Genomic DNA, 24,151 nt, shown 5'->3' on the forward strand with positions numbered 1-24,151 from the left:
GGGCCGGGGCCGCGGCCGGGCCAGGGGCCCGCGGGCTGCTCCTGCCGCCACTGCTGCTGCTGCTGCTGGCGGGGCGCGCCGCGGGGGTGAGTGCTTCCCGCTCCCGCGCCCGGGCTCGGGCGCCGCGCCGGCCTGGGGGGGGGGCGGGGGTCCAGTGCCTGGCCGCCCGCGCCTCCCGGGGGCTCGTTTCCCCGGGGGCTCGTTTCCCCGGGGGCGGGACCCTTCCCCGTGGGCGGCCTGGGGTCCGGGCTGGGGTCCGGGCGCGGGGCCGCGCTGGGCGTGTCTCGGGTCTGAGCAGACGTGGCTTTGCTTCGTGGGTGTGCCCGGACCGCGGCCACTTTTAGGGAATCGGGTCGCCTCCCCCTGCGGGGGGGGAGGGGGTGCGTTAGGTTCCTCCCTCCGAGGGTCGCAGCGAGAGGACAGGGGGGCCCGGGGAGGGGGAGGGGTGAAGGGTGACCTGTGTGAAGGTGACCTGAGGGGGTGGGTGAGTGTGACCGCGTGTGTGGCCACCTCCGTGGAGGGTGCTGGGACCTGTGGGGTGTGCACGGGTGAAGGATGAGGCGTGAGGACCAGTCCGTCCCCATGGATGGGGGCCATCGTGCCCTACCTGCGTGTGGTCGTGTCAGGGTGACCCATTGTGCACGGTGTGTGCCGGGGACGGGCTGGGGACTGTTGGCCATGCTGTGTGTGCCTGCAGGGGGTGAGTGTGTTGAGGGGGACACCTCTGTGGTGGGTGTGTGCTCCAGCCCATGGGAGTGTGTGCGCGTGTGTGTGCAGGCGTGTGCTGGCAGGTGCATGGGTTACCCCGTGCGTGGAGCATGCACCCCTGAGTGGGGCCGAGTGTGCAGGTAGCGGTGAGTATGTATATATGTATGAGGTGACCCCTGGGTGTCCCTTTGAGTGACCGCAGCAGCCGTGGGGTTGAGCTCAGTCCCAGCTCCATCAGGGGGAGCAGGAGGAAAGGCCGCCTCCTCCCCTTTGAGGGACCCAGGTCCCAAGTGAGTTCCCTATGGGCACGTGTCTGGAGCCTGGCTTGGGCATGAACTGGGGGGTTTCTAGGCCCAATCCCCTTGGTTGGTTCTAGGAGCTATGCCTGTTCCCCATTCCCCAGGCTGAGAGGGACCCAGGCCTCTCAGGCACCCCCCCCCCGACAACCCCCGGGTGCCTACTCTGCCACTGCAAGTCTCTTTGGGCCTCAGTTGGCCAGTCTGTGAAATGGGAGGAGGTCAGGCAGGGGCTCAGAGGTTGCATCTCGGACAGACAGGCTACTCCTCAGCCTTTCCCATCTGGGGGCTATGAGCTGGGGGGGTGGGGGAGTGTTGAATGCCAGGCTGAGTATGGGGCCTGGTGGGCTGGGTGCCTCATCCCCAGTTCTTCCCCAGGTAGGGTGAGGAAAAGAGATCCTTGGGAGGGACAGGGACCCAGCCCATCCTGCAACTGGGTCACTTTCTCAGCTACACTTCTGGAAGACCATCTTTGAAATCAAAGATGTGGAAATCACACAGCCTTGGGTTCAAATCCTGATCCCTCCACTGATTCGTGGTGTGACCTTGGACAAGTTGTCTCACCTCCCTGAGCCTCCATTTCCCCCGCTGTGGAACGGGGCTAATAACACCCTTCTGAGAGATGAAATGAGAGGATGTATGTGCCCACCCACAGGAAGAGCTCAGTCAATGTTTGGTGTGTGATGAATGAAAGGGATGCCGGACAGCATGCTTTAGACCTGGCGGCCCAGCAGGATCCCGAGCTGGGTGACCCCTGGGCAAGTCACGTCCCTCGCCGAACAACTTTTCCTCATCCATAAAACAAGGCTCGTAATCCGTGCCCCATGAGGTGGTGGAAAGAATTAAATGAGCGCACGGAGGTGAAAGGCCCCGATAAGGCAGGGTGCCCCTGGATCTGAGGCCGAGGTAGAGTGGGTGTGGCTCAGACCCAGTGCTGGGTGGCAGATAAAGCACACCCCCGGGGTCTGGGCCTGGAGGCTTAGATGGTGGGCTTGACTTGGAGGAGAGGAGGGGTGGGGCTCCAGATGAGGTAGGGGGGCATCCCTCTCCAGGCTTCACCCCTTTCCAGGGGCCTGGCTGCCGAGCAGGGACATCACCTCATCTGGCCTGGGAGGCAAAGGGTTAATGGGTGGTGACCAGTGGCCAGGGTGCCACACCAGAGGAAGAGGGTGATGCCTGCAGCAGGAGGGACTGAGATTAGACCAGAAGTGCCCCAACCAGGATGGCTCCAGGAGTGGCCTCTGTGGCGGGGGCCTCCCAGGACATCACTGGGATGGGCAGTGGCTGGCCCAGGGTGGGGGAAAGGCAGGATGACACCTAGGTGCCCACCAGCTTGAAAGGGAGTGTGTGTGTGTGTGTGTGTATGTGTGTGTGTGTGTATGGAGCAGCTTCCAGGATGGCCTCAGTAGGAGTAGTGGGGCTCATTTGCGCTGCAGATGGTGAGTTGGGGTGCGTGCGTGTGTGTCCTGGCATCTGCTCTGGGAGTCCTCTCTCCTGAGAGACCAGCTAATTATGACTCTGAGAGACATCTGCCTTCAGGGCCACTTCAGTTGTGGTACTTAAGTCACTACCCAGAAAGACCCAGAGTGTGGGGATCCTGGAAATTTTAGCTTGAAAAGTGTTCTTTAGATGCTCAGGGCTGAAAGGGATTTAGGTGTCACTTAGCCTTGTTTGAATTCCCAGTGATGGGAGTTCACTGTTTTGTGGCTATGTGACCTTGAGAAAGTTACTTAACCTCTCTGTGCTTTCATTTCCACCTCTGTAAAATGGGGAGAATAGGAGAATGAGCGGGGTTAACATATAAAGCTCTTAGCACAGTGCCTGGCACATAATAACACTCAGCAAGTGTTCACTTCCTGTTCTTTTACAAGGTTGCCAGTCTGTGATTGGGAATGTGGTAGGGATGGGGAGTGGTAGGGTGAGGGACCATGGGAAGGGGAAATCAATCAGGGAATTCTTTTGAATCCCCAGCCCCATGCCTGGTGGTTCCTGCTCCCTCCCCACCCCCACGATTTCAAGTATCCAGGAGCTCCCTACTCCCCTTCCCTCCAGCTCCTCTGGTTGACTGTGAACATTGGGTTGCCAGGGCAAGATTGTCCTCACTGTAAAAATTAAATGTGGGGGACCCCTAGACTGTTCCAGGCCAGGCCCTGGCACAGGGATACCATAGGGATCTGTTGCTGTTAGCACCCAAGGTGGCAGGGGCTCCGGGGACAGAAACTTTGGGTAAAGGATTTCTGTTTCAACGTCCTCATTGTAAAATGGGAACAATAACATTGCCAGCCTCACAGGGGTGTTGTGATGAGAAAATAAGCTCCTTGGGGAGACTGAGCACAGCTTGCCAGTGAGCTCTCAGGAGATGGGGCCTTTCCAGGAGGGAGCCCGGAGGGCAAGGGAGGGCTTCCTGGAGGAGGAGGTTTTAAGCTAAGCTATAAAAATGGTTGCCATGTGACACTGAGCAAGCTGTGGCCTGCCGTGACCCTCAGCTTTCTTACCTGTCAACTGGGGACAAATACTTGATGTATACAATTGTTATTAGGGGTGTTATTGGTCGGGGTGGGGGGTCACACCATTCTCATGGCCGAGTTGGGATTGGAACCTGGTGCTTTCTGCTCCCTGGGGAGCAACACAGTGCCCCCAGCTACAAATTCAGTGTGTTTCTTGTTCCCTTGTATTGGGGGTTGGTGTGGGGTTGAGCTCTGCTGGCGAAAAAGCAGTGTGGCCTTTTGAAAACAAATGGCTGCTCCCACCCCATGGATTGGGGCATGGGGTCCCGGGAGGCCCCAGGGCAGCACTGGGGCAGGGGCAGCTTTGGGCTTGACATCTGGAAAATGCTGGGGCAGAAGTGGGGTGAATGAGAGGGGCATCGTGGAGGGGAGAGGGTCGAGACAGAGCTCCCCCTAGAAGGCAGGTCTTGCTGCAGGCCTCCCTCCTGCCCCTCCCATTGGAGCTGGGACCATCCCCCAGAGGTGCTTGGGGGGAGAGGGATGGGTTGTTCTAGAAGGGGCTGTAATAGGATTCCTGAAGGCTGGAGCAAACTGAGACAGCTGGGGATGGGAGGTGGTGAGCCTGGCAGTGGCTGAGGCCATGATTTGGGAGGCAGCTTCCACACCTCTGAGGGCTTAATAATACAAAGAGCAGCTAAGGCATACTGAGAGCCCTGCCCACTGAGCACTTTATATGCATTGGCTCATTTAATCCTCATGATAATCTTTGGAGGTAGGAATTGTTAGAACTCCCATTTTACAGATGAAGAAAACTGAGGCACAGAGAGGTTAAGTGATTTGCTCAACGTCACACAGTTGGCAAGTGGCAGAGCTGGATTGAGCCAGGGCCTGGCAGGCTAATAGAACTGGGCCGCAGTCCTAATTTTACCCTCTCTTGCTGTGTGATCTTGGGCAAGGTACTTACCTCTCTGGGCCCTCCCTACCCGCAAATTATGCCCACATTACCTGTATCATGAATGCCTGCTCATTTCCAGGCTCTGGGCCGGGCATGTCTCCTATCTTTTTTCATTTAATTCTCACTGTAGCCTTGGAGGCATGTTGCATGGGGGGGAAAGGGTCTGGCCCTGGAGCCCTTGCTCCTCCACTGCCTCACAAGGCTCTGTGATCTGTGAATGAGCTATTCTGAAGGTCATGGGGGATGGGTCGAGGGAGAGCTTTATAAACTGTGCAGGGAGTCAACAAGATTGGGGGGGTGCGGGGGCTTGTGTCTGGGTCATGTGATCATGGCACAGGACAGGGGAAATGTTTAGAACCTCAGGATGAGAGGGGTCTAAAAAAGCCACCATTCCCCCTGGACACACGCTGGATGCCCCCAGTGTTGTGGCTCACTCTCTGCATAGGCGACCAGGCCTGCCTTTAATCCCCTCTGACCCTTAGAAAGTTGTGTGGAGCCCAAATCTACATCCCTACCATGCCATCCCTGAGTCCTGGCCCCCTTGCACCTAAGGTTCTCTCTGGTCTGAGTGACTGAGCCTCAGAGTGGGGGAGTGACTTGGAGGTCACACAGCAGTCAGGAGAAGTATCAGAATACTTTCTTGATAGACCATGAATGCCTTAGGGAGGCTCTGTGTTTGCCTTGTTCTTTGCTGAACCCCCAAGTCCAACTCTTTGCCTGGCCCAGAATTGAATGGTTTGAATGAACGAATTAGTGAATGAATGAATGAAGGAAGGAAGGAAGCCAGGACTGTGAACTTTGGAGCCCAGGCTGGGCTTTGTGTTGTCTACTTTGGAGGTGAGTTGGGGTGACAGCGAGGCTGGCAGAGTCCTGCTGGGTCCAAGGTGTGTGCCTGTGGGTTCGGAGGCGCCAGGGGGCCGTACGGGGTGGGCCTGCGGTCTGAGCGCCAAGGCGCAGCCACCACGTCTGGGTGGGACAGAGGCCCTGTGGCTCTGGGCTCCAGCCCAGCTGCTTGGAGCCCTGTGATTTTGTGTCCGGGGTGGGGGGCAGGGTGACTGGAGCCCGAGGCTGTCCCAGGGTCCAGCCCCTTGCTCACCCCCCAACTGCCCCCTGAAGCAGCGAGCAGGGTCTGGGCTGGTCCCAGACCATCTGGCTTGTCTTGCTGTCCCCCCTAATGTTCCACCACATCCTGGGAACATCAGGCCAGCGCCTGGTAAATATTTGTTGGCTGACGCCCCCTCCCCTTGCCTTGGCTCCCAGCCTCCCAAGATTCCAGGAGGCCGGGTAGGCCTTACTTCCGGCCCCCCTCCCTCCAGAGCAGGCCCTGGCCAGAGGGGTGTCCGCTCCCTTCCCCCACTGACCAGTCCCAGTCTCAGCGCCAAACAGGAAGCCGTGATTACAGGGGGAGTCTGAGCAGCAATGGCTGAGGGCCCAGCTGGGGGATGGGGTGAGGGTGGCCCCTGACAAGTGATCTGGCCCCTTCCCTACCTGGCTGCTGAGGGTGGAGGGCAGGGAATGCCTGTGCTGGCCTTTTATACCAGGTGGAGAGGGTTCTACATGCCCCAGCTGGCTGAGGTCTGCCTTCTTCCCACCCCTGGGTCCCCACCTGGGCCTTGGTGCTATGTCTGTTTTGGGGTCGCCAAACCTGAGGGTGCAGCTTGAGGTTGTTGAGGGAACAGGGGCCCCAGAGCCAACTGGACCAGGGTTGAAGTCCTGGTTCTGCCAATTTCTGGCTGTGTGATCTTGGCAAGTTCACTTAACCTCTCTGAGCCTCAGTTGCCTCTTCTTTAAAATGAGCTAAGAATACCTCTGCCTCAGAGTTCTTTGAGAATGAACAACACAAAATAATAAAGTGCCTGATAAGAAGTGGGCTGCTCCTACAAATAGTGATCTCTTCCATTTACCTGCTTTGGTTTTGCTCTTTTCCTGTCCCTTTCTTGATCTCACCGAGGAATTGCTTTTTGGGTGTGGAGAATTTGGGAACCAAGTTTGAACGATCGTGGATGACCCAAAGCAGAATCCCCACCGGGCTACCCTAAGAGGGAGAACGTGGGCCTGGACTCCCAATTGCAGCAGGCAGGATTTGGGCCAGATTAGAGGAAGCACTTTCCAGTGCCTCGTGGTACTGAGTTCATGGGGAATTTGGTTCTTTGGAGCTGTTGGCAGCCTGTGGGTAAGTCTGGAGGCAGAAGATTGGACTTGATGACTCTTCAGGCCCTTCCAGTCCTGGAACCCCAGAGAGACCTTGCTGTTTGAGGTATAGTCCAGGACATGGTGACGCTGGGCTCTTTCCATTTTCCTCCCAGCTGGGGAGTACCTCGGCTGTGTTCCATTCATCACACAGGTCCTGGCCCAGAGTAGGTGACTGTTGTTGTTTGCATAGGACCTCGGGTGGGAGAGCCCTAAAGAGACCATCAGCCCCGCAGCCCTGCAGCCTGTAGCCTGCTGTCTCACAGATGGGAGTCCTGAAGCCCAGAGATGGCCTGGGGCCTTGCCCAAGGACTGGGGAGGTGGTCTCATTGAGCCTTCTGATGCTGGTGGCATTCCGCTCATTTAGAGGCTTGGAGATGTCAAGCCACCTGTCAGAGCTCACACAGCTGGGCACTGGTGGAGCTGGGTGTTCAGTTGCTTTTCAGCTACTCGGGGTTCTGTCTGCCCCGTTGCTGACCTTGTTATCACACCCCTTCAGGTCTGGGGTCTTCTGAGATGAGCGATGAGTGGTGGGGACTTGGGGGGCTGGGGAGGAATCTGAGGAGTGGGAGTGGGGTGGGGGATGATGCTGGTTAGGGCCTATACCCCGCTTCTGGGCCATGGGCTTGCTTCACTCTGGGATCAGCCTTAGCCCAAGCCCTCCTAGAACTCTGCACCTCCTGAGCTGCCAGCCAGGCCCCCCCTGTCCTGCCCCCACCCCCCAAGCCCTGCTCACCGGCCCAGACTTTAATAAGGGTAATTTAGAATCAATCACGAGCAGGATCTGGGAAATCTAATTGCAGCAAGCTGATTGCCAATTCGATTGCGGGCACCAGGGCGCTGTGGGTGGCTCATTAGGCCTGCCTTCCCTTCCTGGGCTGGGATGTGGGGGGCTGCGTGGGGACTGAGCAGGCAAAGCTCCTGGAGAGGTGGGGGGCTGTTACAGTGGGAGTAGGGGAAGGATATTCTTGCTTCTCGGGGTGCCTGGCAGCACCCATATACTGCCACCCTCTCCAGGGCCCACGGCCGGGGTGGGTGCCCATGTCTGTCTCAGCCCTTCGCTCACCTACCACGTGTTTCCTGCCACCTCCTCACAGCTAGGCTGCCATTGAGGGTGGGGTGAGGGTGTCTGCAGCTGAATTCTACCTGGCTCCTGCCCTGAAGTTGCTCCCTTGTCGGGGAGCCAGGCACGATGGTGATGGTGACAGTGATAGTGGCCGGTACTTACAGAGCGCGTGCTGCGTACCAGGCACAGTTCCAAGTGCTTAACATGCTTTATCTCAGTTCTTACCACGACCCTATGAGGTAGGTATTGTTACCCCATTTTACAGATGGCGACACAGAGGCCCAAGAGGTTAAGCAGTGTGCCCCAGGTTGGAGCAGCTGGAGTCTGCTTCCTGAGATGCCGTGTTGTTTGGGGGCATCGGGCAGGCCAAGGAGGCTCAGGGCTGCGTGGGCTCGGGCACCAGGCCTGTCTTTTGATGGACTAGTTTGTTCATTCTGCAGACATTGATCGAGCACCTGCTCTCTACCTGGCCCTGTGCTGGGGGCTGTGGGTGTGCAGGTATATCCTGCGTGTGTCCTGCATCTTGTCGGTGAGCCTTGCTTGGTGGGTTTGTGGCAGGCGTGTTGTGCTGTGAGGGCAGGCATTGAAGAGAAGCAGGGAGGAGGCCCTGCCTCCCACCTGCAGACAGGTTCGAGTCCCAGCTCTGCCACAGAAGCATCGTGAACCTGGGCAAGCGACTCCTTGACTCAGCCTTACTCTCCTCCTCTGTCAAATGGGCCAATAATGCCTCATTCACTAGGCTGGGATGAGGAGCAGTGCTGGGGGGAGGTGCAGCTAGTTAACGAGTTGGCAGCTAGTTAAAAGGAAGCTGCTCCTGAATAGTTACTTTTATTTTACTTTTTTTAATGATTATATTTTCCCTAAGATTGTTATGTCTCAGAGGTGAATCTGAGAGGTGGCTTGTCATGTGACCATGGGCAGCTTCCCCCCTGCCCCCCAGCCTCTACTTCCACATCTGTAAAGTGGGGAAGTTGGGTTGGGTGACCCAGGGGGCTTTCCGGTCTTCACATTTGAGGAACTAACAGAAAGACCAGAGGCCAGAGAGGGCAGGGCCTGACCTGGGGTAGCCCAGTTGGGAAGGGAGGGCAGACCTGCCCGGTTGGGGGGAGGATGGGAGGCCTGCTTCCTTCAAGGGGCCTGTCTATGGTTCCTCCTGGGCCACGGTAGGAGGGGCCCTTTCCTTGCCCATCGCACTGAGCACCACGTTCTTTCCCAGCCTCTGGGACATGATCCAGGCCGATTGGAGGCTGGGCTGTGAGTCTGGTTTCCTGGGCAGAGAGGAGCAACTGGGCAGGGAGTCCAGTGCCTGGGTTCTTGTCCCTACTCTGCTGCTGACCTGCCAGTCACTGCAGGCACTGTTTACTGCTGTCCGCTCTGTGTCTGGCCTGTGCTGAGCACTAGGAACACTGAGGGGGCTCAATCTGCTCCCTGACCTCAGGAAGCTCCCAGTTAGGTGAGGGGCTGAGGAAGTGAGTCAGGGGAAAGAGAAGTTGGTTTTGGCTCTGGGGAATCAGGGAGGGCTCCATGGAGGAGGTGTCCTTTGTTCCAGGCCTTGAAGGGTGGCAGCACATTGATAGGCAGAGGGATCAAGGTGGACAAAGGCTCAGAGGTGGGAAAAGTCATGGTATATTAGGGAACTGAAGTGTGGTTAAAAGTAGTAAGTCCCAGCTCGGGGAGAGGCATATGTGGAGATGGGAACATACCTCCCTTTGGGGTGGAAGAGCCATTGCTGTAGGCAGCGCTGTTTCTAATGAGAGTGTATTGCTTCTTAACATTTAACAGACATTCACTGGTCACCTCCTGCGTGCCTGGCCCTGTGCCACGGGGTGTTTTGGGGCTGAACAATTGAACACCAGAGGGCCTCAGCATGGGAGAACCAGTGGCTCACAAGGTGGGCTTTGAGTCCAAACCAAGGCATTGGGTTCCATCCTCAAGGTAGAGGATGTTGGTCTGTAAAATGGGTGCAGCCCCACGGTGAGGGGCTGGCATGGGATGACAACAAGAGCATGGATGTGATGATGTTAATATTGAATTATACCTGTTGAGTGCCTGCTGTGTGCAAGTTACTCTGCCAAATGTCTTATGTATAAAAGCTCACTTAATCTTTACAACCTTATGAAGGAGCTACCATTATTACCTTGGTTTTACAAAAAAGGGAATTGAGGCACAGAGAGGTTAAGAAATGTGTCCAAGGCCACAGAGCTAGTAAGTGGCACACTTACTAGGGTTTGAACCCAAACAGTCTAGCCTCAGAGTACTATCTGATGCACAAGCTCTGCTCCGTGCTACCACATGTGCTGCAAACTGTGAAGTGTGGTGCCCCAAGAGGATGAATTTAAGGCCAGTCAGGTCTTGCTGGGTGAGCCTGTGTGGCTGCTCTGGGGGAGCCCCAGGCTGGGCCTGGGACTCTTGGCTTCCACACGGGGCTTCTCTGCTGCATGTTTTCTGTTCAGGTTGGGCCATGGGCTGAGGCCAGCCCAGGCTGGGGAAAGATCAGAGGACTGAAGATGATTTCAGCTGGAAGGCCTTTGGAAACACTGTCGTCCAACTTGTCATTGTCCTGAAGGGGAAACCGAGGCCGAAGGAATGCTCTCGAGTCATAGTGAGGGTCTTCTGAGGGCTGTTAGTTCAGCCTTTTTGTTTTGCCCATGGGGAAATCGAGGCTCAGAGAGGTACAATGGCTTGCCCAAAGTAACAGAGCAAGTTGGTGGCTGAGCTGGGACTAAGAACTATGTCTCCTGACTCCTAGGCAGGGCACCATCCCCTGTACCATGTTTCTTCTCTTTACTTGTCTCTTTCTGCCCAGACTGCAGGCCCAGCTCCCACTGACCTCTCCTAGAAAGCCTTTCCTGACCCAACCAGCTGCCCTCATGCCCGAGACTCTATACCAAATTGATTCCCTTCAGTGTACTCAGTGTGCTTCTCCAGCCTTATCCCTTTGCCCCCTTGTACCACCCAAGACTCCTGGCTGTTCCCTGGGTATAGAGCACAACATTGTCTCTCTTGCTTTCATGTCTGCCACATGCTGTTCACTCTCTGTGGACTGTTCTTCTCCAGCAAACTCCTTCTCATCCTCCAAAACCCAGCACAGATGTCCCCTCCTCTGGGAATCATTTACCAGCCTCTTCTCCCAGCTCCCAAGCACAGTGAGCCCTTTTTCAGACCCTTCTCTCCTGTCTCCCTGTTCTAGACTCCCAGGCACTGCTCTTCTTCTACAAGCTATAGGATTCTTTGCTAAGCCCCAATTCTGTTACTTGCTTCATAGTGTCTGGCTCCCCACAGGGTTACATCCTTACCTCCTTGGAGCCCTCACCTGGATACATTGTTGCAGCAGCTACTCCCCCCCCATTATATCATTTCCCTGGTCAGCTTCACACATATTACTTTGTTTCATTTCCCCCAATTCAGACATTGCTACATTGTTCCTTCTTCATGTTTTCGCACCTCCTCAGTCTATTTTACTTCTGGTTCTCCCCTGTTGTCCCATCTCCTCCTTTCTCCCCAGCCCCCTCCTCCTGTGATCCCGGAGCTTGGAGAAGAGGAGAGTGGAGGCTGGCAGCGGGGAGCACTGGGGCAAGAGGGCACTTCCTCCCTCATTACTGGAGGTTCAGGCTTGGTTATGAGAGATCTTCCCCCTCTGCCCTCCATCTCCCTCCACCGGCCATCCTCCTGTACACCTCCTCCTCTGTCGGCCCACTGTTCCTCTCCTTCCCTCCCATCCTTTTCTCTCTCCCTCGCCTGCTCTCGTTCCCCCGAGGCCTCTGCCTCACTCACTCCTCGGGGCTGATGGGAACCTCTCGTCTCCCGGCTGCGACTCAGGGGCCCAGAACCCGAAGAGTCCCCTGGGGGACAGGGGTCTTGAGGGCCGAGGGGGTGTTTAGGGTCAGGGCTAGAGGGACGACTCTACTCCTCACCCTCTGGGCCTGGAACCCCCCATTCCCTTCATCCGCCCCTCCAGAAGTGTAGTTTCAAGGGCAAAGGGCCACAGGAAGTCAGCCCCTCACCTCGCTGTTCAGATGAGGACGCCGAGCCCAAAGGCGGAGCTTGGATATTCAGGGTCCCCAGCACTGAGAGGCAGAACAGCGCCCCCAGGGCAGGTCCCTGGGTGGCCCCTGGGAGCTGAGCCCTGGATGGGTGAATCCTGTTCTCCCGTGAGGCGGGGGAGCCAGGAGGCTGGTTTGGGGCAATCTCAGCTCCAGAAGAGGCGGTTCCGGCTCTGAGTTCGGGGGACCGTCTGCAGGTCTGTGGTTGCGCCCAGGGTGATCCTTTGTCCGTGTGGAGCTAAGGCCATGTTTCTGTTTAGGTTCGGGCAAGGGGCTGGGTTTGTGGGCGCATGCGTGTGTGGTGGTGTGTTGCTGTGTGTCTGCTGATGCATGGGGGCCCTGGGGTCTGGGCAGGGAGGGACATTTGTGGCCTGCTCCTTTGCCACCAGCTGTTTTAGTGACTCAGGTGTGAGGCCAGGGGAGTCAGGAGCCCCCAAGTTGCTGTCTCTCCACTTTCTCAGCTCTAGGGGGTTTGCTGCCAACAACCTGGGGTGGCCACAGTATTAACAGCTCCTGGGAGAATAGTGGACGAAGTTGGGAGACGCTCTCCTACCTCGGGGTGGGGGGGTTGATGCACAGATAGAAATGTGTGCACGTGCAGACCCATTTGTGTACGTGAAAGAACAGGCAGACCTGAGCCCACACCCTGTCCTGTGCACACGCGTGGAGACACAGACCCACAGACGTACCTGAACACACACAGGCACCCAGAGACAGGGACACGCACTCTACCAGGTGCACACGGACCACTCGCAGAGATGCAGCCCTTGTACTCACACCAACACACCCAGGCCCACACAGGCATCTGAGCCCACCTAAGACAACCCGAAGGTATACACACATGAGTGTACCTGTACACATGCCCAGCAATGCCCCTGAAGGTGCTCGCACGTGTGCACCTCATGGCTGCATGTACACACACACACATGCACACGTGCGTGTTGCTGGAGCTCTAAGCGACCAGGAGTGTGTCCGTCCTTAATCCCAGCGCTAATCCCAGAGTCCAGGGAGCCCAGGTCAAAGGGGCAGCTGCTCATCTGGTCTCCTTAGAGGTGATTAAGGCGGGGCTGGGGGGTGCGGTGCAGAGGGCCTCAGAGCTTTGTCTTCTGCCTGACCTCCAGGGATGCTGCAAACTCAAAACTTGGGTTCTTTCAGCGATTTGGTTATGTGTGATTTACCAAACCCCGGTGCAGACAAGCTGGGGAGGAGGGAGAGGGGTGTGGCTGTGTGTCCCCAAGGAAAGTGACAGCTGGGTCAGAGAGGCCAGGCGAGGCAGTCCCTTCATTTAACTACCTGCCTGCTGTGGACCCTGAGTTAGAATCCTCAGTATGAGGCGTTTCCGGGGATTCTGAGCTCTGGGAACACCATTAATGGTCGGAGTGTTTCTGGACTAAGTGGGAAAATGAGGCCCAGCCAGGAGGTGCTGAATGTGGGGTCCTGAGCAGGGAGGGGGGTGGTCACTGAGACAAGGGTGGGATGGGGAAGCTTCCAGGAGGAAGTGGGGCCGGAGCTAGGCATTGAAGGTATCAGCGCCTGGGGCTTTTGGAAATGCACGGGGATACTTTTCCTTGTCACCGTAGTGGGGGTGCTGCTGGCATTTCCCGGGGTGGGGGTCACGGCTGCTAAATGCTGCAGGGCCTGGAGAACTGTCCCGCCCAGGGGTCTGCAGTGCTCCTGTTGAGAAATGCTGTCAGGTCATGCGGCGTGGCGGGTCAGCGTGGGCCTCGGCTCAGAGGTGAGACTGTCCCCAGCACGCTGTGGGAGGCAAGGCCTGTAGAGGTGCGCCGAGGTTGCGCGGGCTGAGTCCTCCCAACCCGGCCTCCCCTGCTTGGATGCATGTGTGTGAGCCTATAAGGGGTGGCTGGGATAATGATGTTTGGGCAGCAGCCCCGCTGGGGCTCTGACTTTGACCTCTGCTCATCAGTTGGGTGACCTTGGGCAGCTCACCCGTGTCCTCTGTAAGCCGGATGGTAACCACTGCACCGCGGGGTAGTTTCGAGAATTTGGGTTTCCTTGGCTCAGAGTCCAGCACGTTGTCCAGGGCTGGTGACCAGTAGTGTTTGTAGTGGGAGCAGTGGTCATGAGAGGCGTCTATCACTGCAAAGGTGGCAACCACCACACTGTCCTTGTCCTGGGGTTTGGGGAACCAGCTGGGTCCCGGGAATAGCCCTTTGCCGCATGTCCATCTTCGAGCCCGGCTCTTCCAGGCCAGGTCCTTTTCCCACAAGCACTGTCTGTGCTCTGGTTCTGGGGCTGGACCACTTGGGCTCATTCGTCTGGATGTCCCTGGCATCCTGCTCTGGCGTGGGGCTGGCTGTGGTGGAGCCCCCCTGTGGGGAGGGAGGCCAAGCTGGTGTGACTGGGGCTCTGATGGCAGGATCCCAGGACCAGGGCCTCTGACCCTGCCTGCAGAGGGTCAGGTGATGGGTCAGCTGAAGGAGTTTTTGGTCAGGGAGTCATGTTCAAGTGATGTATGAGGAGAGGAGGGTGTGTCTCATCCCTGGACTTCAGGGCACATGGGGGCCGGGCACTCAGTGTCCCTAAAGCCCTGGGGGCGTTTGGACTCCGTCTGAGCTCGGTGTGGAGGGTGGAACCTATGGCAGGGGGCTGAGGACGGACTGGCTGGACACAGGAGGCGCTGGACCTGCAGGAGGCTGGTGAGGATGTCGGGGAGAGGACATGGGCCGCCGGGCTTTTCTCTGGTTCCCTCCACCCGTAGCTGGGACTGAGGGCTGGGGGGTCCTCGTGGTGTTCTTGGCTCCCCCCCTCTTCGGGGTTCGTTGTGGCTCCTGCCCTGCAGTCTGAGCTGCGAGGAGACCGCTTCCCCTCTTCGTGACCAGACTGGGGGGCAGGGATGGCGAAGCTTGCTGAGGTTGTGGAGTGGAGCAGGGAACTGAGGCGGTGCAGGCTTCAAACCTGGATCCAGCCTGGTAGAGGGGGGATACCCTCTATCGAGTGTTTGGGGGATACCAAACACTTGTCAGAGGCCTGGCAGCTCGTGCCTCAGCCCAGCCCTCGGGACAGACGGGCCTCTGGGCAGAGAGTAGGGAGTGGAAACCAGCCTGGGGCTCAGCGGCTGCCAGCTGGGTTGGGTGGAGGCTGGTGCTGGAGCCAGGTGGAGGCAGGGCAGGGTGAGGGGCTGGGCCCATGAGGTGTCTGTTCTCACGGCTGCCCTAGACAGCCACGGGGGGAGGGGCAGGCGGACTTGACTTCATACTCAGATGCGGCTCGCGGCTAGGGCCTCGCCATCCTCCCGACCCCTTCCCTGGCAAGGACGTATCCTCATGTCTCTTGCTGAGGGCGGCCAGGGGCCAGCCACATGGACAGAGGGTCTGAGTGGGAACATCCTGGAACCACTGGTGGCTGGAGCTGGGGACACTGGGGTCTAGCGATGCAGATGGCAGCCAGCCTGAGTTTGGAGTTGCCTCCCTTCTCTTGGGTCCCTCTGGGCAAAGCCTGCTCCTTCCATTGGTCCCACCTGACAAAGTAGCCTTTGGCAAGCACAGGGGAAGCAGTTGCTGCACTGGCCTCTCCCACTTGTGGTCTGCAGAGTCAGTGTTTGCCCTTCGGAGGTGGGGGCTGGGGAGGCTTCACCTGGGGCTTGGTTAGGGGTTACTCAGAGAGAGGTCACCTCCTCTCCCATCCGAGCATTTGAGTCCAGGTTCTGCTGTGTTACCTTGGGCAAGTACCTCACCCTCTCTGAGCCTCAATCACACATTCATTCTTTTCTTTTTTTCTAAACAACAGCTTTATTGAGATTTAACTCAAATACCCCACAATCCACCTATCTAAAGTATGTAATTAAATGGTTTTTAGTATTTTTACAGCTGTGCAACCATCACCAATATTACTCATTTTTATCACCCCCAAAAGAAACCCTATACCTGTTAGGGTTAGAAAAGGGTCACTCCTCTTTTCTTCCCAATCACTCAGCCCTAGGAGTCACTAATCTACTTTCTGTCTCTATGGGTTTGCCTGTCTTGGACATTTCATATTAGTGGAATCAAATAGGATGTGGTCTTTTGTGACTGGCTTCTTTCACTCAGCGTAATATTTTCAAGGTTCATCCATGTGGTAGCATGTATCAAGACCTCATTTCTATTTTTGTTTAATAATATTCCGTTGTATGGACACACCACCTTTTATTTATCCATCTATCAGTTGATAGATATTTGGGTTATTTCTACTTTTTGGCTGTTATGAATAATGTTGCTTTTTTTTTTAAAATATGTGGACATATGTTTTCACTTCCCTTGGATGTATATACCCTAGGAGTAGAATTATTGGACCATATGGTAACTCTATGTTTAACCTTTTGAGGAACTGCCAGACTGTTATCCAGAGTGGCTGAACCATTTTCCATTCCTACCAGTGGTGCATGAGGGTTCCAACTTCTCCACATTCTCACCACTACTTGTTATTTTCTGACTTTCTGATCACATTCATTCTTGCATCCATTCATCCCTCAGGTATTTATAGAACACCTGTATTTGACAAGGCAGAGTGCTCACTGCACAATTGGGGAGAGAATTTATCCCTTAAGGAGTTGTTTAGAAGATTCAGTGGCACCATAGCTGTAAAAACCTGCATGCACTTAGTGACAGGAGATAAAGATTATCAAGGGGAGAAGCTGAGGGTGGTCAGGGAATCATGGGGCCCCGTGAGAGCAGAGGAAAAGAGAAAGGAATCTGTGTGTTTTGACCACCTACTCTGTGTCAGAACCTTTGCTTCAGTTCTCATGACCTTCTGGGCTGTACTGTTGTCCCGTTTGCAGATGGGAGAACTGAGGCTTAGGCCAGGCACCTTGCCCCAAGGTCGCCCAGCCAAGAGGTAGCTAGGCTTTGGGCTGAGATCCTGTTTGGATAATCTCATTTAATCCTCCCAACCCTTTGAGGTTGGTACTATTATTATGTTCATTTTATAGGAGAAGAAAATGAGGCTCAGAGAGGTGGACTTTCTTGCCCAGGGTCACACAGCCGCTGAGGGCCAGTGCTGGGATTTGGACCCAGGCAGTCTAGCTTCAGAGCTCCTGCTTACTGCGAGGTCCCACCTGTCTCCCAGGATGCAGGACATGAGGGTGAGGGCTGGGGCATCCGTCTGCCCCTGTATCTCAGAGAGTGTTATCTGGGGCTGGAGGTGGCCTTGGAGGTGAATGTGACCCTAGGCAAGCCTCTGGGGCCTCCGCCAGTCCCTCCTCCAGTTTTTTTCTGACTCCGTGCTCTATGCCTCAGTTTCCCATCTAGGTGATGGTGGTTGGTGGCCCTGGAGGCCCCCATGACTCATACTGAGTCTGGCTTGTTCTATCCCTCGAAATGGAGCAGCTCAGAAGCCAGCAGAATAGTCCTGGGGTGGGGAGTTGTATCTCCACTGTTTGTGAATTTGTGCTGGTTATAAATAACCTAGCAAACGGGAGGGTGAGGGAGACCCCAGCCGGACTCCTCAGGAGGCTGAGCCTGGATACACACTCACACACAGATGGACACATTTCGTGTGTGTGTGTGTTGTGTGTTCTCAGGGTGTGTGCCTAGCATGTGCCTGGGGAGGCTTTGGGGAGGACGGCAGAGCTGTGTGGTGTCCCAGCACAGCTAGAAGGACTGGGCCTGCCTCAGGCTGACTCACCAGGGTCTGTCTGGTTTCCTGGAGGCCCAGCAGAACCCCAGGGCTGGTGAGGTCTCTGGGGCCTCTGCCCCTGGCTTCAGGTGGCCCCTAAGATCTGGCAGAGGTGTCCTGTGCCCTTTGAGCTTGCCTTTCTTTAGGTCCTATCCTGTGGGATGAGAACCAGACACACAGCATTGGGTCTCTCTCTGCTCTTCCAGACCCTTCCCCATTACCAGTCCCCCCCTGGTAATGCCTTGCTCCCCTTAACTCCATCTTGACTCACCAGCTGAGATCTCTGTAACCTCCAGCAAGTTGCCTGGCCTGAGACCATGGAGTAAGGAGGCCCATTTCACCTGGTCCTATCAGTAAGGGGCCTGGCGCTTAGTAGGTGCTCAGTAAATGCTACTGTCCTTCCAGCCCAGGCCTGGTTGTAAAGTGGCCAGAACTGTAGGCTCTGCTGGGAACCTACTGTCTTGCATGTTTTTGTACATAATTTGCATAGTTGTTTTATGAAAAACTGCTGGGATCAGTCTCAGCCTCTCTTCCCTCCTCCCAGGGCAGTTGGAGCCCTGGTTGGATTTTGGAGGGACCAGAGAGAACTTTGGATGGGGAGACTGAGGCCAGAGGACAGGGTCCTGCCCAGGATCACATAGTGATTAGAAAAGTAGGTAATGTGGGTCTGTAAGGGTGATCCCATTCACAGTATTCACTGAACAAATACTGATGGAGGCCGACTGTGTCCCAGTCACTGCCACCAGGAGCTGTTAGAGGGGGAGATAGGCATTAGACAAGGAAGTAAGTAAACAAGCAAATTTCAGGCAGTGGTGAGCTATGAGGAGTAAGCCTGGTGTTGACCGTGATGGGGTGTGTGGGGGAGGTCACGTGGATGGATTTGGTGGTCAGGGAGGGCCTCTCTGAGGAGGTGAGCTTTGAGTAGGGACACCAAGTCACGCCCCAGCACTTACTAATTGCCTAGTAACTGCTCAGCATGTCACAGATGGTGTCTTGGTGTGTTGGGAATCATCATTCCCATTTCATAGGTGGGCAGACTGAGGCCCAGTGAGGTGAAGGAACTTGACCAGGGCTCTCTGGAAGCCAGGACCAGAACATCTAACCCCACACTGGGTTGTTCTGGGAAACGTGGGCCCTTGCCGAGTCCGTTGGCAGGGATGGTTGCAGAGCCTGGAGCCTCAATCCCGGGGGCACCTGCTGGTGAGTCATGGGGTGGTGGGTGGGGCTGCTCAGCGGGACCAGGCCACCTGTCATGGGAACAGGGCTTGTCTTCCATTTCTTCTCATTCCCAGACAGTCCATCTCTCTGTCTGTCTCTGTGCAGGGTGTTGGGGAGGGTGGGGTGGTGGTGTGTAGACTCTGAAGCTGCCACCCAACCCCCCCCCCTTGAGGAAATTCCTGGTGGGAGAGACTGTGAGGACTGGGAGTGGGTGTGTGCTACAGTATGCAGAGCATGGTCCTTAGGGTTCAGCTAATCCAGGGGTTCAAATCTGGCTCCATTGCTGTGTGACTTTGGGCCAGTTGCTTCACCTCTCTGAACTTTGGTTTGCCCATCTGTGAAATGGGGACAATAATCCCTCACCAGTAAGATGTTTGTGAAGAGAAATGGGGCCATGTGCATATAGTGAGTGCTCCCTCTGTGGGAGCTGTAACGGTTGTTCATGGTCAGGGAATAACGGCCCCAGGCCTTCTACAAAAAAGAAATCCTGCTGTGTCCCCACTGGTGGCTTAACAACCTCCTCAGTCTCCTCATCTGTAGATGGGGACTGTAGTACCTGCTTCCGAGGGTGGCCAAGTGCATTCCATGAAAATCTGGTAGAAGGGGCCCACTGGAGTGACGGGAGGTGGTTGGTGGCCCCTCCTTCCCCAGTAAATGACAACAGTGGAGGCAGAGTCCCCAAGGAGGGACTTCAGGACAGGCAGGTGGTTGGCGTGTGGCAGCCTCACAGGGGAAGCAATGTTTGACCTGCCTGAGCTTCCTGAGCACATCCCTGTCTTGTTGACTGGGTCACCGGGTATCTAGAATAGTGCCTGGTACACAGTAGGTGCTTAACAGATATTGCTTGTACTGACTTTCTGGTGGAGTAGGTGCTGGTCAGGCAGAGATGTGGAATGGTGTTCAGGAAGCAGGAACAGCATGTGCAAGGCCTGGAAGGAATCCGTAAAGGATTCAGTGTGGGAGGAGCATGGGGGCTGGGCAGCTGGGGGCCTCAGTGGGTGGTCCTGCTCTCAGACACAGCCTTGGGGACAGGAATAAATGAGCAGTGTGAGTCAAGGTGGCCGGGAGGGTGATGCTAGAGGGCAGGTGGCTGGGATGGTTGGAGCAGTGACAGTGGGGGGCGGGGGGGGGGATGCCCCAGCCCTGAGTTGAGGAGAGGGCTGGTTTTCCCAGGGTTGCACTGCCATCCTCTGTCCAGCTGTAGGTGACATGGGTGAGCAGCTGTAGTGTGGCCAGCCTGCACCCTGGCTGGGGCCAGCGGGGCTGGTGGGCCGGGAACTAGGCTGATGGAAGAAGCTGGTGGGTGGCCTGTGGGCGAGGTGTCTGGGCGCTGTAAGCCAACCGTGGCGGCCAGCCGGTGAATGCCGGGGGAGGGAGCCAGTCTGCAGTGAGGTGCAGCTACGTAGGCTCCGGGCCACCGGGCCTGCCAGCTCCCTTGGAGGCTTTTGTGTTCATTTCCTTCCTGCTGGTTCCTCTGTTTGCTCATAACTCACCGCCAGCCCTAGTGGGGTCTCAGCAGAAGGAAGGGGCCAAGGAGTTTCAGAGACCAGGGCAGGGTGGGCGGGCATGGGGACTCAGAAAGAGCGTGCTAGTTCTCATAACGAAAGTACTCTTGAGTTTATTGTAGAAAGTTTGGAAAATACAAACAGGTCCCGAGTAAAAAATGAAAAACTACCTGTAATCCCACCACCCAGAGAGAGCCTCTGGGAACCTTTAGCCTTAGAATTCAGTGTTTAGAAATACACTTTGGTATTGAGTTCATTAAAATAGGATCAAGTTCTACGTATTTTTTTTTTATAACCTATTATTAAACTTAATGATGATAATAGTATTAATAGCCAACATTTATGGAGCAGTTCGTTAATGTGTGGGCACCCGAAGTCTCCTACAGTGAAACCCACGAGGTGGCTATTGTTAATCTTTGTTTACCAGGAAAACCAGGCTGAGAGAGTTAAGTACCTGTCCAAGGTCACCCAGGTATTGAGAGACAGAACTGTTTGGATGATCCTATCAACAGCTGTGCTGCATTGCCCCTTGACAACCAGAGTGTACATTTTCCCCTGTCCTTGCATATTCTTTGAAACAAGTAAAAAAAAAAAAAAAAGCCTTTGGTTATGCATTTATGCCTTTTAATGACTTAGACAGTGTGGATTTGTGAAAACACAGTTCTTGATAGCTGCATAATATTCCATGTTGTGGTGGTGCCCTAAGTTATTTAACTAGTTGTCTGATATTGGGAATGTAGGTTGTTTCCCCTTCTTCTCTCTTATAAATAACACTGCCCTGGCTCTCTTTCACCTGAGGGCTGAATTCTTGGACACCCAGAGTGTCCAAATCAGAAAGGCACTTAGAGCATCAAGCTGACAACCGGTTCATTTCCAAATGGGGCAATGGAAGTGCAGAGAAAGGGGGAGGGGGCTTGTCTGGGTCTGGGAGGCTGCGGCCTCCTGAGCCAGGATGCTGCTAGCTCTCTCGTCCAGTGTTGATGAGAGCAGTGCCACCATGGGGAAGGGGGTTCTGGAGAGGATAGTGGGAGCACAGCGGCAGGTAGTGGCGAAGGTGATGGGGGTGGTGGGCTGGAGCTGATGGAATACGGGTGTGGGGTAGGGAGGGCTCTGCTGTCAGGATGTCTCTTGCAGAGCAGTTGGCTGAGGTGGGATGGACCCAAAGGGGTGTTTCCTGCCCTCTCAGTTGCCCTTGTGGATGGTCTGGGGGTGGGTATTTGGAATAAGGGTGGTGGGAGGGTGAGTCGGTGACAGTGTGTGTGTCTGGGCTTTGCTGATTGTTTTGGGTGGGGAGGTCTGTCAGGTGGGCCTTCTCAGCCCTTCCTCCCCCTGCTCCTCCTCCAGACCCCTCTGCTGTCTGGGACTTGGGCTCTGTGGCCCCTTCCTGGCAGATGCAGCCTTCATGCCCCTCACCCCTCCGGCAGCCAGTGAATGTGGCGGGGGCTAGGTTCCCAGCCAGGGCAGCTGTGGATGGGTAGGGGGTGGAGACTGAGGCGTCCCCCTTCCCGGTCCAGGCTCTCCATTGTGTAGCCCCCTTGGCTGTCCTGCTGCCCAGAGCCTGGCCCCGGCCCACATTCCTGTGGTGACGCTCTGGGTCTCCGGGTTGGAGCTGGTGAGCGTGAGGGGCACTGAGTTCTCACAGGACTGAGGGCCTTTTGGGGACGGGGTCTGGTGGGGATGGAGCCTGTGGGGATCCAGAGGGCTCTGCTGAGACCACCCTCCTTCTGGGAGCTAGTGTTAAGTCACTGTGTGTCGCTGGACAGATCACTTTACCTCTCTGAGTGCTGCTTGGCAGGCTAATTCCCCACCACCTGCCCCTCTTATCCCCTCTCTGAGCCTCAATTTCCACATCTGTAAGAAGGGAGAGCTGAACTCAGTCATCACTCAGGCCTGAAGGTGAGAAAAATGTACCACGGTAAGACCACCGAATGGTTATTGAGTGCCGGCTGTGTGCTGGGCAGCAGGAGTGCTTTTGTTGCATCATCTTACTTGATTCTCACGACAGCTCCATGAAGAGTATATCATTATTTAACCAAACAGAGGCTCAGAGAGGTTGAGTAACTCACCCAGAGTCACCCAGCAAGTAAGCAGAGCTGGACTGGAACCCAAGACTTGAACCTGAAGCTGGGCTCCCAACCCCTGCTCACATTGCCTCCAGTCACCAGGAGAGTGGAGCCTGAGACTGGCTAATGTGGGGAAGGAAGCTTGGGCAGAATTAATTATACTTGCTTTTATTCTTAGTTTTTGCAGCATGATTAGCACTGCACAGGGTGCTGGGCTCCTGGCCCACCTACAGCTGACCTAATTTGTGTGTCCGTGCCTGTTTCTGTAGCTCGCCCTTCCTCTCCCCGCATCCAACCTCTCCTTTTTTCTCTCTCTGCATTCTCCCCCGCTTTGTGGCCTTGGCAATGCCACTTAGGCTCTCTGGGCATTAATAGCCTCATCTGCAGCATGGGTGTAATCATCCTGATTCTACTCCCCTCAGGAGGTTGGTGAGGCTTAAATGAGGTAAAATCTTCAGAATTCATAATGGAAATATTAACATGTACCTAACAATAATCACAGCTACATTTATTTATTCAGCTCGCAGTGTTGGGTTCTGTGCTCAGCCCATTACCTGCATGATCTTATTTGATCCTCACGGCACCCCTATGAGTCCACATACTGTTATTAGCATCCCCATTTTACAGATGAGAAAACTGAGGTGCCGAGAGACTCAGTGGCTTGCCTGATGTCCGATGGGTAGTGAGGGGAGGAGCCGATTCATTCTGGCTTTAACTTCTGTGTTATCCTGTTTCTCTGGGAAGGCTCATGATGGGGGCGGGGGGCAGGTGGAGGGAGCTGGGCATGAAAGACCCCAGACTTCTGGTCTCCAAGGAGGGCTTGGAAGGAGGCTGGGGGCCAGAGGAGGGAGCCGGAGGAGGGAGATGCCCTGCCTTTCTACCTGAACATGTCCCCCCCCACCCAACCCCACTGGAGAGGGATAGCAGTGGAAGTTATCCACCCATCCCAGCAGTTCTAAAACTATGGAGAGGATCAGGTAGGGGTGGGGGCGGGTGAGTGGCAGGCAGCTCTGGTCACTGCTGGTCCCATCAGGTCAGAGAGCCTGAGGTACTTCTTTGGGTCAAGGCTGTGGGTCAGCTCAAGGTAGGATGGTGGCAAGGGGGCAGTGAGAAAAAATGGCAGGGGGTGTGCCAGTCCATTGGGAAAGGTGCTATGTCTCACCCCGGCATTGTAGGTGTGCTTGTACATACCCCAGAGGGAAAGTGTGCATGGTGTGTGGGCATGGTGTGCATGTGTGGAGGGGAGTGGGATGCAGGTGTTAGGGGCCTGTTGGTGGGTGTCTGAGATGGGGCATGTGTATGGTGCAGTAGGTGCTTTTTCAGGGACGCATGGGTGGAGCATGTGGGGAGCAGGAGTGGGTATTTGGGAGCATTTGGGGTGTTTGCCATGTGCCGGCGTGTGTATGGTGTGCAGGGGTGGAGGGGTGGTAGTTTTGAGCTGAGGTTGCCCAGGGGCTGTGGGTCACAGGTGTAGGAACCCCAGATGAGCAGCAGATTGGGGGCTACCCTGGAGTGTTTGGAGCAAGGGTTCCAGGGGCTAAGGACCCGTGCTCATGTCTCAGCTCTAAACCCCAGCCTCAGTGCCTGCATCTGTGAAGTGGGGATAATAAAATCCTGGGAGGCTGTGATGGTTGAAGACGGTGGAGCAGGTAGAGTTCTTCCAGCGCCTGACCTGGGACAGGGCCTCCGTAGTGGTGGGCAGAGGCCTCTAGAACCCCCTGAGGACCCTCAGTAGCTCCCCAGGGGAGCTCAGACCTTCACCCACTGCTGGGGGAGCCTCCGGCTGGGTGTCGCGGCCGGGACTGGTGGTGGCAGGAAGCAGAAGGTGCAGGGGCCTCCGCAGTGGGCTGTGTGGGGCGTGTGGGGATGTGAGGGTGAGAAAAGATTGTTTACAGGTCGTGAGGTTTTTGTCAGAGTCCGAGGGTGTCGCTGCCATGGGGAATGTGGGCAGTGATATGTGACTCAGGGGGCATGCTTGGACGTGGGGAGGGTTGGTGTGTGCCACAACCCACGGACGTTGTGTGGGGTGTGTTAGGTGAGGAGAGGGGTG

General features: G+C 55.9%; 1 protein-coding gene across 1 annotated transcript in view; it reads left to right on the forward strand.

Moving 5' to 3' along the window:
• The first annotated feature begins 10 nt into the window (after positions 1–10).
• Positions 11–24,151, forward strand: part of SDC3 (syndecan 3) — a 37,553-nt gene continuing 13,412 nt past the window's right edge. Inside the window, exon 1 of the mRNA XM_061184595.1 lies at positions 11–86. The gene's annotated coding sequence lies outside the window, so the exon portion shown is untranslated. The remainder of the gene's footprint in view (positions 87–24,151) is intronic.

Source organism: Eubalaena glacialis, chromosome 3 (genome assembly GCF_028564815.1).
Source record: "Eubalaena glacialis isolate mEubGla1 chromosome 3, mEubGla1.1.hap2.+ XY, whole genome shotgun sequence".
Taxonomy (NCBI): domain Eukaryota; kingdom Metazoa; phylum Chordata; class Mammalia; order Artiodactyla; family Balaenidae; genus Eubalaena; species Eubalaena glacialis.